General features: G+C 46.5%; 1 long non-coding RNA gene across 1 annotated transcript in view; it reads left to right on the top strand.

The window, feature by feature from the left end:
- Positions 1–296: 296 nt before the first annotated feature.
- The window catches only part of LOC307196188, a 93,957-nt gene continuing 80,070 nt past the window's right edge, over positions 297–14,183 (top strand). The window contains exons 1-3 of the long non-coding RNA XR_013831062.1: positions 297–490; positions 2,794–2,955; positions 8,993–9,092. This is a non-coding gene — a long non-coding RNA (uncharacterized lncRNA). The remainder of the gene's footprint in view (positions 491–2,793; positions 2,956–8,992; positions 9,093–14,183) is intronic.

Raw genomic sequence — 14,183 nt, 5'->3', positions numbered from 1 at the left:
CGCCGCCGAAATAGTAGTGTTACTGTCTTCGTCCGCGCTGTTGATATTACTGCCATTCCGGTCTCTTCTTTCGCTAAAAGTGGATTCGTTCCTGGCACAGGAATGACAGCAACCTAACACCGCGCACTACTCGGCGCCAGGCATTGTTCTTAACTGTCTCGGTGTCCAGCGTGAGCGGCGGGAGGGAGCCGGGCTCGCGGGGTGCAGTTCCCGTGGCGCCCACTGGGTGGCGCAGGCATCGCACTCTGTCTGGAGCCGGGAGCCAGCGGCGGGCTGACCTCTCTAGGAAGGGCGTCCCGGGAGGAGGAGGGCCCCTCATCTGTGACAGAGGACCCCGGCGTCGCAGCCCCGAGCTGGGAGGTCCGCTGCGGCCTCACCTCGGCTCGGGTTCCGACAAAAGCCTTTTGTTTGCTTTCCAGAAACTTTTCTCCTCAGGGATTCGCATCCCGCAGAGCAGGCTCCAAGGCCACGCACGGGCTTGGCCACAGATGTACGGGAACGGGGGTAAAAGGAGGGGGTGGGGCGGAGCGGGGAGAGGGAGGAGGGGGGCTCTTGCTGAGAGAACTGAGGAGGCACAAGGTAGTCAGTGGTCAAGGCCAGACCCGCGGTCAGCCTTCTTGGTTTGCTAGTTAGCCAGCCTGCTGCGTCCTGGTCTTGGGGTTCTCCTGCAGGTGCTGGGGCGGGACTGGGAGGTTCTGCCGGGAGAGGGGAGCCAAGAGGGGGGGAAAGGGGCAGAGTAGCGGAGAGGAGCAGGCAGGGCCCAGGCCCGCTGGCATGAAGTGGGGCCCTCCCCTGCCCCACCACTTCGTCTCCCTCCTGGGTACAGCTGTTTAGCATTTTCTCCCGAGGTTCTCTGATACTTGTGGGAACCTGCCCTCTCGCCCTGCTTCTGACTTGACGCTTCTTCCGCGTCTGGGCAATGCACCATCTGCCCAATTTGAATCTGCTTTTTGCTTGTGAGAAGGGGAACAGGTGAGGTGTGAGGCTCTGGAGCAGCACATCCACACCACTCCTGGGATGTTTCTCCACACACAGCGGGGACCTGGTGTTTATTGTCCGACTGCGTAAGAGGGCACTGGAGAGGGACGTGAGAATAACGTGCCCCTGGGCTATGTTATAAAATGCACATTCCACCTTCTCATTCCGAAAGGTTCTAATTCGGGAAGACAAGGACGGGTCCCAGGAGTCTGCATTTTAACAAACACCATCCCAAGGCATGGTGGGTAGGCCACACTTGGAGAGATACCAGCCAAAGCTTTTGGGCACTACTGTTCCAGGAGGAGACACTTGTAGTCAGCAGTTCCTCCTTCCTTTCTGAGCATCGCCGCTGGCTTGGTGTGGCTTCAGGTTCAGCAGGTCTTTGAGCATTTTGTCCCCTGCCCTCAGCCTCGTCCTCAGCTTTCCCGGGCCTGGTTTTCCTTATTTTTCTTTTTCCTGACCTCACTGGAACATTGAACCCCATTCTTTCAGAAGGTAAGCTCTTTATGAGCATCAACCTGGACTTTTAGGAATCCTCAAACAGTTGTGCAGCATTGGATTAATTCTGTAAGAAATGACATTTTCATTTTCCAGCCGTTCTTATAGAACCTGCATTCTGCAACCACGTCATTTTCTTTTCTTAAATGGTTCTGATTTGAGCCTAAAACACACCCCCTCCACTCCCACCCCCATTCCTCTGAGCCTCCTGAACTCCAGGTCTTTGCGCTGTCAATCACAATTTCTTTCATTCTTTTTATTTTTCATGGAATTAGGGAGGCCAAAAAAAAATTTTTTCTTTTTAAACAAAAGATAGAAAATGTCTAAATTTCTTGATCTCCTGGAAGAACTTAAGGTAACTAAACTTCTCTGGGGTTTGTTTTCCCTCATGGCTCAACCTTCTATTGTAAAAATAGAAAGTTGGCAGACAAATAAATTATACAGAGAGTCCTCAAGGTTGGGTGTTTTATTATTGCATTTTTAAGAGCAGTATTTTATAATTGCTCTGATAATACAAGCGATGATATTTGTGAGAGTGAGCCCACAACACCTTCCCTGCTGGTGTCTGCCCTCTAAGAACCCTGTGTGATGGATACACAGCACCAGGAGCAGACCATCACAGAACATTAATAAGGAGGAAGCTGAGTGCTGGCGCCTGGAGAGACAGAAAGCAGTAACTAGGCCACACAGGCCTGTCATTTTTGCACTTTGAGCAAGAAGTGAAAAATTGGAAATGGTCCCTCTACCTTCCCAGCAAATACAGGGCCTGGCTCAGAATTTCCTCTGACTTTGTGTCCCCAAGACACTGGCTGCCCAATTACGTGGAGCTGGATCCAGAGGGAAACTGTTCGTGAGAGTTCAGGAAAATAAAGGTTCCCTCAGCTCCGTGAGGGCAGATGGGTTCTGGGTGAGATGAGAGATCTTGGGGAAGGTCATAACTGAGCTCCCGATGCATCTAGAACCCTTTAAATTTTCATTTTTCTAAAATGTTTGTCCCTTTCTAGAAATTATATTTTCAAGTTAGATTCGGTAATGTGTTTTCCAATATTTAACAGGGCCTCAAGGAAGAGATAATGCAGGACTTCCCTGGTGGTCCAGTGATTAAGACTCCACGCTCCCAATGCAGGGGGCCCAGGTTCAATCCCTGGTCAGGGAACTAGATCCTGCATGCTTGCCACAACTAAGAGCCCGCATGCCACACCTAAGGCCTGGTGCAGCAAAATAAATAAATAAATATTTTTTAAAAAAAGAGATAATGCATTTCTTTGTTGGGTAGAAGGGTGCTAAACTTGCAAGAATCTTCTTTTTGTACTACAGAAATGGCAGTTCCGCTACTTTGCTAGCCACGGAGAACTTGCTCTGCAGCAGCTACAGCCAGTGCAGGGCCCCCAGCCCAGGATGAGAACAGGACCACACCTGGCTCCTCCAGGCAGCCGCTGGACTCCAGGACACTGACTCTGCAAGATTTATTTTGACCACGTAAGTGCCCCATGTGCTGTTTCCACTTCTTACATTTCCCCATTCTCCCTGAGAGGGGTCTGTGTCATTGCCTATTTACAGAAGGGGAGAGGGAGGCTGAGGGAGGCTAAAAACCTGGACCCAAGTCACAGTCCCCGACTGAAAGTGGTGCCGCCCACCTGGGCATCCCGGATGCCTCGACCACCAAGGGCTTCAGCAAGTGCATGTGCAACAAAGGACAGAAGAAGGGCTCTGGGATCAAGCCCAGTTGCTCTGATTCACATTCCAAATTCTTTCCACTTCATCAAAAAGCTAGGACAATGATCTTCAGCTGTTTCACTGAAGACCTGAGAAATCTGTGTCCCCACCTTCTCTGCTTTAACTCTGGAGCTGTGTAAGCCGATCATCATTTCATGCCCTAAACCAAAGAATAAACTCTACAGTTATAAACATGAACATCACATGAACATCACAAAGGATGCTCTCTGGCCCATGGGGAAGACAAGTACCTACAGGACAGCTACACGGAGCCTTGAGATTTATTTCCTAAGTCACCACCAGGCCATCCCAGAATGGCATTTTGGAGATAGACAGAGAAAATGAAAATGTTCACACTCTGATTTGTTACTTGTAATGACACCAAGCAAAGGACTGAGGGGACGATTCTGGGCGAAACTTGGAAGGCCAGGAGGAACACGCCTGTGTCATGTAAACATGATCCAAAGCAGCTTGTTTCAGACAAACATTTCGCTTCTGAAACTCCTGAAACCTTCTTGGCCCTTGAATGTGGTAATTCATCTGAACATTTTATTTTTGCACTCCGTGCTTTTAAAAAAAAATACATTTATTTATTTTTGGCTGCGTTGGGTCTTCGTTGCTGCACGCGGGCTTTCTCTAGTTGCAGTGAGCAGGGGCTACTCTTTGTTTCAGTGTGCGTGCTTCTCATCGCGGTGGCTCCTCTTGTTGAGGAGCGTGGGCTCTAGGCATGCAGGCTTCAGTAGTTGTGGCATGCGGGCTCAGTAGTTGTGGCTCACGGGCTCTAGACTGCAGGCTCAGTAGTTGTGGTGCATGGGCTTAGTTGCTCCACGGCATGTGGGATCTTCCTGGACCAGGGCTCGAACCCATATCGCCTGCATTGGCAGGCGGATTCTTAACCACTGCGCCACCAGGGAAGTCCAATCTAAACATTTTAGAAACTATTTAACCACGTGCCATGAAGGCAAGGAGTGGGAGTGGTGATCTTTAAGGAGTTGTCTCCATTTTGAGGGACACACAAAAATGAGATGGGCAGAAAACTGAGGTCTTGCCAGGGTGGTTTTCCAGACAAAAACTTAAAGAGGAAAAATGTCTAAGAAAATACATGATATGACTGGTGATGTCATGAAGTGAAAAGGCCATCATAAATGCTAATAAAAAATATAGTGGACAGATGTTCCCCAGATGTTCATTTGAGACCTGGTTCAGGTCTCCTCCAGGGAGGCATTTGTAGCAACACTAGCATCTAAACTAATTCCCTTCTTTTTTTAAAAAAAATAAATAAATACATTTATTTATTTATTTATTTATTTATTTATTTATTTTTGGCTGCATTGGGTCTTCCTTGTTGCCCATGGGCTTTCTCTAGTTGCAGCGAGTAGGGGCTACTCTTCGTTGCAGTGCTCAGGCTTCTCATTGCAGTGGCTTCTCTTGTTGTGGAGCATGGGCTCTAGGTGCACAGGCTTCAGTAGTTGTGGCAGGCTTCAGTAGTTGTGGCTCGAGGGCTCTAGAATGCAGTCTCAGTAGTTGTGGCGCACGGACTTAGTTTCTCCGCGGCATGTGGGATCTTCCTGGACCAGGGCTCGAACCCATATCGCCTGCATTTGCAGGCAGATTCTTAACCACTGCGCCACCCGGGAAGTCCCCAAACTCATTCCCTTCTTTAACCTCATCTAAAGTTTTTATAATGAGCAGAATACACCACAGTATTCAAAAAAAAAAATCCACTTATATTTGACTGGACTCCTTTCTCCAATACCCACTTTGGGGTCAGGAACTACCTCCTCAATAAGAATGATAATGCCTAGTAAGCACTGCCTTTAGATCCAGGCAAGAGGAATCCTGGTCCTGATGCAGCACTTTCATGGGATAAGCCCACATCCTCCCTTCTGGAATATTTCCCAAGTACTTGGGGCCACATAAGCCCCTTTTCAGGTTTGTTTTTCCTGGATAGACCATGTTGCCAGTTCCTGGAATGGCCAAGGGGGAGCTGTTTGCAGGGGGTCTGCTTGGACACAGAGCTGGGTACCCACCTGCCTCATGTGAGAGCTTTCATGCCACCAGAGCCTGCTGGGAATAAAAGGGGGTTGGATGGCAGGCCGGGCAGCAAGACTCTCTCCCTGTGCCACTGCATTCTAGTACCGAATTCCAAGGAGGCCAAAAATTCTATGTCTGAACTGGACTTTCAAGCCTTGTGTTGCTCTGAGGAACTTAACAATCAGAGAAGAAAAGGAAATAAAAGGAATCCAAATCGGAAAAGAAGAAGTAAAGCTGTCACCGTTTGCAGATGACATGATACTATACATAGAGAATCCTAAAGATGCTACCAGAAAACTGCTAGAGCTAATCAATGAATTTGGCAAAGTAGCAGGATACAAAATTAATGCACAGAAATCTCTGGCATTCCTATACACTAATGATGAAAAATCTGAAAGTGAAATCAAGAAAACACTCCCATTTACCATTGCAACAAAAAGAATAAAATATCTAGAAATAAACCTACCTAAGGAGACAAAAGACCTATATGCAGAAAATTATAAGATACTGATGAAAGAAATTAGAGATGATACAAATAGATGGAGAGATATGCCACGTTCTTGGATTGGAAGAATCAACATTGTGAAAATGACTCTACTACCCAAAGCAATCTACAGATTCAATGCAACCCCTATCAAACTACCACTGGCATTTTTCACAGAACTAGAACAAAAAATTTCACAATTTGTATGGAAACACAAAAGACCCCGAATAGCCAAAGCAATCTTGAGAACGAAAAACGGAGCTGGAGGAATCAGGCTCCCTGACTTCAGACTATACTACGAAGCTACAGTAATCAAGACAGTATGATACTGGCACAAAAACAGAAGGATAGATCAATGGAACAGGATAGAAAGCCCAGAGATAAACCCACACACATATGGTCACCTTATCTTTGATAAAGGAGGCAGGAATGTACAGTGGAGAAAGGACAGCCTCTTCAATAAGTGGTGCTGGGAGAACTGGACAGCTACATGTAAAAGTATGAGATTAGATCACTCCCTAACACCATATACAAAAATAAGCTCAAAATGGATTAAAGACCTAAATGTAAGGCCAGAAACTATCAAACTCTTAGAGGAAAACATAGGCAGAACACTCTATGACATAAATCACAGCAAGATCCTTTTTGACCCACCTCGAGAAATGGAAATAAAAACAAAAATAAACAAATGGGACCTAATGAAGCTTCAAAGCATTTGCACAGCAAAGGAAACCATAAACAAGACCAAAAGACAACCCTCAGAATGGGAGAAAATATTTGCAAATGAAGCAACTGACAAAGGATTAATCTCCAAAATTTACAAGCAGCTCATGCAGCTCAATAACAAAAAAACAAACAACCCAATCCAAAAATGGGCAGAAGACCTAAATAGACATTTCCCCAAAGAAGATATACAGACTGACAACAAACACATGAAAGAATGCTCAACATCATTAATCATTAGGGAAATGCAAATCAAAACTACAATGAGATATCATCTCACACCAGTCAGAATGACCATCATCAAAAAGCTAGAAAGAATAAATGCTGGAGAGGGTGTGGAGAAAAGGGAACACTCTTGCACTGCTGGTGAGAATGTGAATTGGTACAGCCACTATGGAGAACAGTATGGAGGTTCCTTAAAAAACTACAAATAGAATTACCATACGACCCAGCAATCCCACTACTGGGCATATACTCTGAGAAAACCATAATTCAAAAAGAGTCATGTACCAAAATGTTCATTGCAGCTCTATTTACAATAGCCAGGAGATGGAAACAACCTAAGTGTCCATCATCGGATGAATGGATAAAGAAGATGTGGCACATATATACAATGGAATATTACTCAGCCATAAAAAGAAACAAAATTGAGCTATTTGTAATGAGGTGGATGGACCTAGAGTCTGTCATACAGAGTGAAGTAAGTCAGAAGGAGAAAGACAAATACCGTATGCTAACACATATATATGGAATTTAAGAAAAAAAAAACGTCATGAAGAACCTAGGGTTAAGACAGGAATAAAGACACAGACCTACTAGAGAATGGACTTAAGGATATGGGGAGGGGGAAGGGTAAGCTGTGACTAAGTGAGAGAGAGGCATGGACATATATACACTACCAAACGTAAAATAGATAGCTAGTGGGAAGCAGCTGCATAGCACAGGGAGATCAGCTCGGTGCTTTGTGACCACCTAGAGGGGTGGGATAGGGAGGGTGTGAGGGAGGGAGACGCAAGACAGAAGAGATATGGGAACATATGTGTATGTATAACTGACTCACTTTGTTATAAAGCAGAAACTAACACACCATTGTAAAGCCATTATACCCTAATAAAGATGTTAAAAAAAAAAAAGGCAATGAGGTAGAGGCACTTTATGGGCAGAGGTTGCCTGGCTTGCAGTGGGAGGGGCACGGAGAGGTCTTCTTCTTCTAGGCTCCATACATATCTGAGGCAGCCTGGGCATGTCCTGGCTAGCTCAGTCCCTGAAGGTTCTGTTTAATTCTCCCCATGCTAGTGCTGTCACCTAACTGGAGCTAAGAAACGAGTCATCAAAATAATAAAATGCCTAGTTAAGCTTAAAAACAAAACTAGGGGACTTTCTAAATAATAAGTTATAAAAAACAAAGTGGAAACTGCAGTTCCCCATAATGAATTCAAAGACTCTGTTCCAAGATGGAAATAATGTTAAATAAGGGAGTTTAAGGCAAAGGAGGTGGTTAGGAGAGAAAGGTGACTGACGTGGAACTGAGAATATACCAAGGCTCCATCTCAAAAACAAATGTGTATCATTTGTAGCAATGGTTCTGTGTGTTGCTCTTTTGATTTAAAATATAGCATAACTTCACTCTTTTAGATGCCACTAACCTAAAATATGGATAAATGTACATGGTGAGGATAGATTGACACTTTCTTCTACCCCACTTAAAAGATTTACTAAGAAAATTCAGCGGACAAACAGGAGTGCAAGGGGAATGTCAGGTTTAATTAATAAATCAGCTCTTTAAAGGACTTTAGCACAGTAATTGTTGGTATGCAAATGGTGCTGTGAACTATAAATGGGTCATCCATTCTTTTTTGTTTTTAAAGGGTACTAGGGCTTTTATTATTTTTTTTTATTTTTTTACATCTTTATTGGGGTATAATTGTTTTACAATGGTGTGTTAGTTTCTGCTTTATAACAAAGTGAATCAGTTATACATATACATATGTTCCCATATCTCTTCCCTCTTGTGTCTCCCTCCCTCCCACCCTCCCTATCCCACCCCTCTAGGTGGTCACAAAGCACTGAGCTGAAAGGGATCTCATGGAAGGACTTGGGGAGCCTTTCAAGTTGTTGAAAGGTAGCAAGTTGCATTTCATCCCCATTAAGCAGTAATGATTGAGTCCTTTTAAGCCTAACAACAATAGGTAATATCTTCTAGGTGTTTACTACATACTAGGTCCTTGGTTGAGTGCTTTCCTAGCATTTAGCCCTCACAACAAGCCTATGAAATGTTGTGTACTAATATTATGGCCGTTTTACAGATGAGGAGAATGAGGCACTGGGAGGCCAAGGTCCGTGCCCAAGTTAGCCAGCTAAATACTAGGTATACAAAGACAGGTACAATCAGCTCTCTGCCTTTAGGAAGTTTGCTATCTAGTATTTTTTTAACGTTATAAATTTTGTAAATTTAATAATCTCAGATCAGCTTCATCTTCCAACTGATCTGAATAGGGTACGTTTCACTATAGTAAAACAACATGAGATATTTTTCTAACCAATTAACTGTTGCCATAGATTATAATACGAATGAGGGGAAAACTGTCTGATGGAATATCCAGTCCACACTTGGGAACTGACTGCTTGAAGAACATTCTCATTTCCAGATTGGAACATGGTATGTATTATGCCTGAACGATGACAAAAAACAGTGCTGATTTTGTAACAAAACCTCGGGGAAGCTATTAACAAGTTGGCATTTCTAATTCATGTGGAAATGATCATTTTATTTATCAGAAAATTGCAGCAGTGGTATTCATTTAATTAAGAATCTGGTACTGTGGAAGGGAAATTTTATGAAGTTTGTAATGTGGCAGACAAACGTGAATTCAGACGCAAAAGAAAATTGGTTACATATCTAAGGGTCAGCTTCTTTTCCTTTGACCGTCTCATTTTACATGGTTTGAGAGCTGCTTAACAAAGGAATATCATTATGTTGTATCATTTTATAAGATTTTTTTATGGCAAATTCATCTAAGTAATAACTGTACTAGGCTCCTAAAAACCAGAAAGAAAAGTGCTTCCAACGTTTGACAACAGCTAAGGAAACTATCTCTGTGCATTGGAAGGCAGGTTAACATCCAGCTGCTTTCTCAATTGTAAGTAAAGCATTGGCATATTCAAATCTAGTTAATAGGCATTATAAAATCAAAAAGGTAAGAAAGCAGGTTTGAATGAGACAGAATCTGAGAAAAGCAGAGAATGGGAATGAGATGGAAACTGGAAGGGGACGAAGAGTTTGGAAAAGGTGGCAGAGGAGAGCACCCACTCTTGGTGGCTGACACCCCACTTTCGCCAGGAAACACTGCTCACCTGTCGAAGCCTTAGGCCCGCTTATCTCCTGGATCCAGCTGCCTGCCAGTGGGTGTGCCACTTCCATGGCCCAGCCTTCCTAAGCCGCCTCACCTCCAGGTCTGGATTCATTGTTTACAGTAAGCATTTGTTGAGCACTAGTTATGTGCCAGGTGCTGGGCTGGGTCACACCCATGAACAAGAAGAACAGGTCCCTGGGCTCTAAAGCAGATGTTCTGGTCGGAGGAGACAGCTGTAAACAAGTAGATAAATAATTGTGAGAGATGCAGATGGCAATCTGTGCTGTGATGAAAATAAAGCAAGGTAAGGGGATTGAGGGTGATGGAGGAACACAGGTGATTAGGGAAGGCCTCTCTGGGGTCGTGACATGTTAGCAGGGAAGGAGCCAGCCATGGGAGGCTCCAGGGGGAGAGCACTCCAGACAGAGCAAGTACCAGGGCCCTGGGGCAGGTAGGAGTCTGTTGTATCTGAGGATGAGCAAGAAGGTGCCAGTGTAGCTGAACTGTAGGAGGGGAGAAAGTAGGAGATGGAGGTGGAGACGTCACAGATCCTGTGGTCTTCTAGGCCAGGACCAAACTCCTGGATTCTCTTCTAAGTGGAATGGGAAGTGATTGGAGGATCTTAAGTAGGGAGGTGATAAGATCGATTTCCATTTTCCAAATATTATTCCGTGGAGCCTGGGTTATAGGCAGATGAGAGTAAGGAGGTGAGTGAAGAGAGTGACCAGTCATAGCATCCCTCTTCTTCCCCAGAGGTGAGTGCAGGAGTGGGTCTGTGCCCCTGCTGGGGGCCTGAAGCCCATCCATAGGATGTTTCTGTGGAAGTTAGAAGGTCAGACCCTCCCTCCTCTCTTTGGTGTTGAGCCACAACTTCTGCCACTTGAAGGAGCCAGAGAAAGTGATAAGGGGCTGAGAGAGGGCAGCGTCAAGGCCACACCTGCCTTCCCTGAGGTCCCAGGGCTTCCCCGGGTTCCTCCAGCTCTTCCTTTGATTCCAGAGCTTTTAGCTGAAGGAGTTCTAACAAACACACAGAGGTTAGAGACGGAAAGCAGATGGCCAGGAAGGAGTGGAGGAAAAAAAGAGGAGGAGATCAACCTTGGCCTTGAGCGTGGGTGGGATCCAGGAGGAGTGAAGCAGAGATGCGTGAGCTTTGGCCCAGATCTCAGGCAGTGAGGACTCTGTGATCCTGGCAAGAAGACAAGTGTGTGTTTTCTGTCCAAACATCCAAGTTACTCATTTTCCCAGGTGACGCTGCAGCTGGGAGACCTGTGAACAGTCCCACAGCTAATAGCTCACAATTCTGGGTTTAAAAAAAACAGGATGGGGGCTTCCCTGGTGGCCCAGTAGTTGAGAGTCCACCTGCCAATGCAGGGGACGCAGGTTCGTACCCCGGTCCGGGAAGATCCCACATGCCGTGGAGCGGCTGGGCCCGTGAGCCATGGCCGCTGAGCCTGCGCGTCCGGAGCTTGTGCTCCGCAACGGGAGAGGCCACAACAGTGAGAGGCCCACGTACCGCAAAAAAAAACCCAAAAAACAGGATGATATTTAAACCAAGAAACAAGAAAACAAACAAGGGCAGTGCCTTAGTGTGTATAGCACAGGGGGTAAAGCAAAATTAATTCACAAAGATTTCCCTTAAAATATAGGGAAAGAAGGTCCTGACATTTTTCTGCAAATTCTAATGGAAATTAATAAAGATGAGCAAAAATATCACAAATATTGTCATTAGTCTATGTGACATCCTGTGATTTTATTGTAGTGAGTGCGAAGTGTTTACAAAGGATCTAGTAGCTTCTCTCTTGCCTCGACCTCCTGCTCTCCATTTTTCTGGTAAGGGTTTAAGTTCCTCAATCACCAGTTGTCTGACCAGCCACAGAAGTTGCAGCCTAACCCCGTGCAGCGGGTAGAGGTTAAGTTTGGAATGACTTAACCTGCTTCGGGAAGAGGTTGATGAATCTAAATGGGAGGTAGAGGTTATATGTGGGAGGGGAGGAAACCTTCGTTCTAAAGCAGGACATCTGGTGTCCCGTCACAGGCATTGCTCCCATTCAAGCAGTCCTCGTGTTCTCCAGCCGGGCATCATCGGCCACATGATATCCTACGGGGCTAGGGTCACCCTTTGGAGAAGTGGGAGAAATGCCCTCCCAAAGGGGCCTCTAAAAAATGCTGCTGCTGCTGTGTATGTGTGTGTGTGTGTGTGTGTGTGTGTGTGTGTGTGTGTGTGTGTTAGAGTTTAGTGCAATGGTCTTTCCAGCTTCTACTTACAGCTCCCTCTCTCCCTAGGTCAGGGCCAGGCATCGATTCGGTGTCAAACACCAACTTTTCCTCAGCCTTCACTGAGGCTTGCACTCCTCACACAGTCAAGGTTGTCTTGCCGCCTCTCTTAAGAGGAGCTCTTTCCCAGGCCAGGCAGCACCTCGGTCCCTCACATAAGGAGACTGTGGGTGGGCCAATCCCACCAGTTCACCTGGCATTTCTAGACACACCCACCCTCTTCCCATCCCCCACTTCAAGTGCCTATACCAAGTGGGTGCAAGGAGCAAATCTGTGTTTAAATAAGATTAGACTGGCAGCCAAGGACAGGATGATTTAGCCTGCAGCAGAATCTTCTGGAACACTTGTTAAAAATACAGACTCCTGGACCCTACCTGGATAGTGTCATTCACTAGGTCAGGGCAGGGCCTGAGAATCTGCATTTTAAACTCCTGCGTGTGTCCCACCCTCACCTCCACCCCCATGATTCTGATGTATTGACTGTCAGACCTGGCTGAGAGGGGAGCAAAGCTGGAGCTCAGGAGGTCAGTGTGGAGCTTACATTGTACAGGAGAGATGCCTGAGACCCTCAGCAGAGAGGAAGGGAAGGAGACGGACACCAGGGACACAGTGTGGAGGTAGAGGAAAGGAAGCCGGGAGGGAGCGGGGTCCGTCGCTCCCTGGTCTGCATCCAGGCCAGAGCCCACTTTTCCAGCAGGATGCGGCTCTCACACGTGTAGGGAGGGGGCCTGGGCTGTGTCACCTCCTTCTGGCTCCAGCTGGCTCTGCTCTCCTGACAGCAGCTCTCTCCCTGGGGACAAGCCAGGGCCACTCCCTGGGAAGGCTCAGGTTACAGCTGTGCCCTGGCCTCAAACTCGGCCTCTGCATGGCCCTGCCGGGTAAAGTTACCAAATGCGAAGTGTGACAGATTCCTGCAGGAGGACAGAGCGTGGAAACCATGGCTGATCCCAAAGTGTTTTCTTTTATGTCCCAAACCCACTTGGGGATAACAACGGCACCTGACATTTCCAGAACCCTCTGCTGGGGGCTTTAAAAATGCCTTGACTACATGGGGATCGTGATCCTGGGACTTTTTTTTTTATGTACATAATGGATTGTCACATACAAGTGTCAAGGTTATTTTTCTTCTTCATCTATTCACTATTTAAGTGGGGGGAGCATTAATCTCATTTTATAGACATGGATCATTTCTGGATATAAATGGCTCCCTAGTTTTAGAGATTCTAACTTGAAGCTCCTCTTTTCTTTCCTTTTTTTCTTTTTTAAAATTTATTTATTTTTTGGCTGCGTCGCGTTTTTGCTGCTGTGTGCGGGCTTTCTCTAGTTGTGGCGAGCAGGGGCTACTGTTCATGGCGGTGCATGGGCTTCTCATTGCGGTGGCTTCTCTTGTTGCAGAGGACCAGCTCTAGGCGTGCGGGCTTCAGTAGTTGTGGCACACGGGCTCAGTAGTTGTGGCTCATGGGCTCAGTAGTTGTGGCTTGCAGGCTCCGTAGCTGTGGCTCACGGGCTCTAGAGCGCAGGCTCAGTAGCTGTGGCTTGCAGGCTCAGTAGCTGTGGCGCACGGGCTTAGTTGCTCTGCAGCACGAAGCCCCTCTTTTCTTACAGAGCTGTCTCATTTGTGTTAATGAGGGCCGTTCTTTGTGGGTGGTCCCTGTGGGCCTTAGAGAACCATTTTACCCAGGGAGCCTCACCTGAGAAGTTGCCTCCAGCTGGCTTTGTGTTCATCCAGAGCACCTGGTTCAGGCTTCCGCCCGGAATGGCAGCTTCGTAAATGCTGCTGATCCTACCCTGGATCTAGACTTCACCAAGGGAAGCGGCCCTGTGCCTTTAGTCCAAAGACTTCGCGGAGATGATGGGATCCTTCCACAGACGAGGTAGGAAATGGGGGTTAGGGTCAGAGGGATTACCTCAACTTCCTAGAGAAAAGTATCGTGGCAAAGTTTGTGTTGAGGCTTAATTGGGAGGCGCAATATCAAGGCATCAAGGCGCAATATCAAGGGTGAGGGGAAAGGAAGGAAATGTAAGGCTGCACAAGATGATGCAGCCTTGAGCTTGGTCGCACAGGATGTCTTCCAGACAGGCCAAGGGGATCCGTCCACAGCTCAGAGTAGGAAGAGGAAGAA

This window comes from Stenella coeruleoalba (genome assembly GCF_951394435.1).
Source record: "Stenella coeruleoalba genome assembly, chromosome: 1".
NCBI classification, from domain to species: domain Eukaryota; kingdom Metazoa; phylum Chordata; class Mammalia; order Artiodactyla; family Delphinidae; genus Stenella; species Stenella coeruleoalba.
This window is presented reverse-complemented; position numbering and strand designations above follow the sequence as displayed.